The sequence below is a fragment of the Microplitis mediator genome, chromosome 4 (genome assembly GCF_029852145.1).
Source record: "Microplitis mediator isolate UGA2020A chromosome 4, iyMicMedi2.1, whole genome shotgun sequence".
Classification (NCBI taxonomy): domain Eukaryota; kingdom Metazoa; phylum Arthropoda; class Insecta; order Hymenoptera; family Braconidae; genus Microplitis; species Microplitis mediator.
The window spans coordinates 13123701-13129700 of NC_079972.1; positions in this window are offsets into that span (position 1 = coordinate 13123701).

Genomic DNA, 6000 nt, shown 5'->3' on the forward strand with positions numbered 1-6000 from the left:
AAATTTATAAATTGTATGATGTCTGATAAATTCATACTCATAATTATTCAATTATTATTTAATTAAGTTAACAAGGAATAGTAATTTTTTTGTTTTTATATAAAAAAAATTTTTAATTTTAAAATTTTTGGTAGAAATAAATAACCGGCAGCGTAAAAAAAAATGGTTATTAAAAAAACAAAAACATGTTTGTTGAAAATTTAATTATTTTCCTGACGGCGCGAGTTTAAATCAATATTGTATATATATATATATATATATATATATATATATATATATATATATATATATATATATATATTGTTTGATCATCGTTGACAGTATAAATGATAACGCAGATAACATTTCTATTTTCGTAACAAATTTTTCATTATGTCATGACTAATGAAGCTATTGATTAAACTCAGTTTAATTAAAACGAAATATCATAAAATAAAAATAAATTATTAAAGTTTATTTGTTTACCCACAACCTATTAAATTCTATGAATTATTTAAGTCCGTCAATAGCTAACGAATAAGCCGTTAAAAGCTTAAAGCGAAAATTCAAAAAAACTTTTATGTTGTAAAGAAGATTAGTGAGGGAAACTCACGTTAAATTATCAGTAATCGGTTTTATAATTAAAGTTTAAGTAATTAAATTAGTGGCAACAGTTAACTTTACCTGAACTGACGTTCTAATAATTGCTGGCTGGCTTTTAACTGAAAATAATTTTATATATTTTATGGTTAAATTAATAATATATAATTAAATCTTAAGCACAACCGCTGTCTTTTATTTCAAGACTTTTTTTTTTTTTAACAAATGCTATTGACGTTTGCGATTTTTTTGTTTCAAATAAAATATTATGTTTTTTATTAGTTAGGATACACGGTGAGAAAATATCAATTTTCAATGCGAACACCAAACGATGAATTGAATTGTGTGCAAACAAAACTATATAAAAAATATTTGTAATATTTTCCCAGCGGTATTACGAGAATTAATCCGAAGCGCGAATCAAAGTTCAAATGAACGGGGGCGGGTTATTTGTACAGATAACGGTATAACTCTCGACATGTTGGGATGGCATGTTTGAATTTTCTCTCTTCAATTGTCTGCATACTGTTCCTATTTATATTTACCTATACGTGATATCTATATAAATGTGAATGTGGATGCATATAAACCGCGTAGTAGGGTGAAGAAGGGCATAAAGTGGGGAGCCAGAGTATAAATGTCATTTGTACACGGATATAAATACCTGTATAAGCTCTCTATATATACTTTGTAATACAAAATGCCCATATCCATGCTATTAATGATGGTAATTATCATCCACCATTTACCGTCCAAATGTCTGTGACACACACGTTAAACCGCAAAAATAATTCGCGTTTAAACCGTTTGAATATTCGCGCTCTGTTTAAAATTAATATTCCCTTTTTATTGATTTTTATTTTTATTGTTTATCTAACTTCCCGCATTTCATTTACTTCCATATTACCTTCATAAATAACCACATGTTTACCAAATATATATACATATATATATGTACATATGAAAGGTGTTTTTCATTAAAATGCCGGCTAATGGCAGATAAATAATTGCGCTCCTGATTGCCCATTACATTTATTAACTATGATGTATTTCAATTTATTTGTACATATATATGTGTGTACAAAATATATAATATATGAAAGATTTGAGTTTGAGGAAACCACCAATGAAAATGTCACACATGACGTTTCATTAGTTACTGCATATCTGAATTGACTTTGCTGTCTATATACTTATACTTACATGTGATTTATATACATATATAACTAAAGTCTTTGGGTGAATATTGTAAACATTGAAGTCTCTGGATTTAAACTTGACGACACATGGAAGCGACAGTTTCCGACAGTAGTCCCACGGATTTACGTTCCCCCGTGCAATGGATGATTGTCATTGTCGCCGATGTAACCCAGGGGAAATTAATGATTTACTTGTATATTAATTGACAAACCAACACACAAAATCCATAATATCATATATCTTTATATAAGTAAATGATGATGATAACAAAAGTAATTTTATAATTTAAAATATGTAGCAACCTATTGGATTAAGGGGACTGATAAGATCCTAGCTAAGCTTCTTAGCTTAATGCACTGGATAAATCCTCAGTATGAACGATAAATAATAATTATAATATGATTTTGTAATACCCGGGAAAAAATTTAATCAATCAAATGCTATTACGAGTATTGTTTATTTATTCATACGAAATATTTTATGAGGAAGGTAAAAAAAAATGTTAAAACAGGAGGGAGAGACACGATGATGTATGTACAGGGTAGTCGAAAGGTCATCGCGAAGGCGGAAACTGGCGCAAGCGGAACCGGGGCATTGGGAGATCGTTTGTCTTACTTAAGGGGGTAGCCGATGAGCCTGAGCCTCGTCGGTCACCCGGGACCAAAATTTCTCGACCCTAATCTCGCTTCTTCTCGCAAACGCATTTACCCTCTTTGTCTGGTAGACTCTTATAAGTTGGCTCCTGGTGCTCGTGCTTTCATACTCTATGCCAACCAACTAGCCAGCCCATATATATATATATATTTGTGTGTAGCATACCAACATATAGGATCCAACCAGCCAAGCAACGTGCAATCAATATTTATTACCGGTTCTAAGCCATTGTGAGATATAATACGTAACTGGTTAATGGATTTGAACATTGATGGACTGATCACAATTCTCAGTACGTTTATATACATGGCAATATTGTCCCATGAGTATTTATTTATTATTTTTTAGTTTACATCAGCGCACTGGGTTATTTGTCCTCGAGATTCGATTAAAATGTCTGTTGCTGACAAATAAAATGTATTTGTTGTTATTATTATTTAAAATAAAAGTAAATTAATAATATATATAGACATAGATACGGTGATTTATATTTTATTCAGATTCAGGGAGGCAACAAAAGCCCAGGCATTAATGAACGATCAATCTAGTTGACACGAGAGTGTCACGTGTGACTGTGCGTGACGAATGTGATTCGTTGGGTCATGATTGTTATTACGAATCGCCAGTTATATTAGTGCAGTAGGCAGTGGGTAGTGGGTAGTTGCATTGCAGTAGCTGGTGGATTGTAATGAGCAAAGGCACAACTCCGCGTAACTGCCTGTCTGATTTATATTACTACAGTTATTAGGGAAATATGAGCTCTGCTGTAAATGGAATTAATTAGATCGATTAAGAGTTTAGTCGCATTGAGATTTGTTAATTGATAATAATAATTATAATAATAATTATAATGTGTACTACTGAGGACAATATTTTATCCTCAATTTATTCCACCCCTTTGTTTTTTATGCTATCATTTCATATATATATATTTATATACTTTATTATATTTGTTTCACCAGATAATTATACGCGACATTAATTACAATGATAACGTATTTAAAAATTTATTTATTTATTTATGTTCATTTAACTTTTTTTTTTTAAATAATAAACTCTAATGCAAGAGCATGCGCAGTAATTTATTCGAGAAAATAACTCTCGGCCACGGGTTTTATTATTCTAGTGGGAATTTTAACACGCGAGAAAGGCTTTTTTGTAAATTAGATCGCTTGGCAAAAATTTCATACCGCATATTATTATTATTATTATTATTATTATTATTATATTTTTTTTTTATGGTGAATTCACTGAAACGACCAGTTTTGTTTTTATTTTTTGTTAAGGGAATTACGGCTTTCCTGGTCTTGTTTATTGACTTTTTAGATTAGATTCATAGTATTAATAAATACATGTGGACTAATATTATTAGTACGCACTGTAATAAAATACATTTATTGAATAAAATCAAAGTCCTGAATTTACTATTTTTTAAACGGTTTCACCCCGAATATACTTGCTGGGCTCATCAGTAAAGTTGATGCAAGTATATTCTACTTTAGACCGTATGAATGATGTTAAATTGAAAAAAAGAAAAAGGAAAAAATTTGGAAAAAAATGGAATGAAAAATTGAAAAAAATTTTCGGAAGAGGAAGATTTTATTTTGATTGACAATTAATTTTTCATATGATGATGTTCGAGCAAGTATTCCAAGTTTGCTGTCATATTTAAGAAAAATCCTGAATGCTTTATATAGCCTAGTATCATTTTTGATGGTGAATTTATTTATTTCATGTATTTATTAATACGATGAATCTAATCTAAAAAGTCAATAAACAAGACCAGGAAAGCCGTAATTCCTTTAACAAAAAATTATTATTATTATTATTATTATTATTGTTGTTTTTGTTTTATTATTTTACCGTTATATAAATGTAAAATAAGTGGAAAGTTTGTTTGGAAATTCACTAGATGGAAAATGTCAATATTATTTATTCTTTGAATATAAATATATATTCCATCCATTTATTTATTTATAGAAAGAGCTGAAGCCTACTATTAATAACATAAATATTTTCTCGTATATTAATTAAATAAAATCGTTATAAAGTTACATGGGATGGATGCATATATGTACATATCAATGCACATGGAAATTTTCACAGCCGTGGTGGCGTATAATTACGGTACTGCTAATTATACCTGACTGTGTATTGCTACAAACGATCGTAACTATCCCAGCGATTATCGACTTATCCAGATAATTATCGGCACTCGTTGTGCTTCTCGTCCTAACTGGCTCTTCAAAGATCATAAAATACTTTTTTTAAAAAATAAAATAAAACGGAATTAGCATTTTGTCGGTGGGAATCGAGAAGCGAATAAATAAAATTTTATTTGTAAATAATTCGTACGTCTTTCGTAAGCTGAACCGGAAATTAAATTTATTTAACAAAGTCTTTCACACGGAATTCCATGAATGCATGAGGGGGATGATAACTACATCCCCTCATGAGAGCTCTTTTTCATGATAAGCTTCTTCTTTTTATCATTTAATTTAATTTAAAATAACACCGGATGACATGACGTGAGTTCGAACCCCTCGTCACACGAATCAATTTCCTCTTTGAATGTTCGTCGTCCAGGAAATCGAATATATCAAAATCACCATGGGTCATTTCTGTCCGCTTTTTTACCTCCATCTTTTCCAACAATAATACTGGAAAAATAAATAAAATATATAAATATATATACATAAACATCATTTTATTTAAATATCAAAGTCAAAGGGAATAAAAACAAACGATACGACAGATTGTCTTTATTTTCGATCTGCAGTTATCACAAGTAAAGTATATATATATGTATATAAAATAGATGAAATGTATCGTGGGAAGGGGAGCTAAAGAATTGACTGGTTACATTATCGATTCAGTTCACGGTTGAGGAGGTGCCTTTTTCCCAATTGACGTAGCAGAAACTGCAACACCAAGTCATTCTTTTTATCTATATGTACAACTGCAAGTCAAAAAGGTCTTGTGTATTCTTTATATACATTGTAGATGGGATAGTGTAGTCACTCGGTTGTACCAAGAGTTTAGTTCTGTTTCAAATAGCCTCAGGTTACTGAAGAATCAGAAGCAGTTCTATTTATTGGCTTTCGTGTCTGTGATAGCGAATAATGTAAAAGGTCCAGTGGTCGGGGGTTTGTTGATTCCCTGTGCATTTTATTATTTGAAATGTACGTCTCTGGTATACTTATACTCACTCACTCTTTCCCTCCCGGTCTCTATGGCCGGTGTAGGCATAAAATAAATAAAAAAATCTGGAACGAAAAAGAAAAATAAAAAAAGACTTTTTTTTGCAAAAAGTATACGTACGCAAATAAAAAGGATATGAGGGGTGTACAGAGAGAAAGAGAAACTGCTGGCATTATTGCGGGCCGCGCGACGAGATAGCCTCGGCATCGATGTTTTTTCGATACTTATGGAAGCCCCCGTTACTCATTGTCGGGCGAGCAATGGCTTCGATATCAGGCCGCTTGCATTCGGGCCTTCCTTTTATTTTCCATTCGCATTTTTTTATCCGCGCCCGCGCCCACCCCATACTTTCTTTCTTTATTTCTT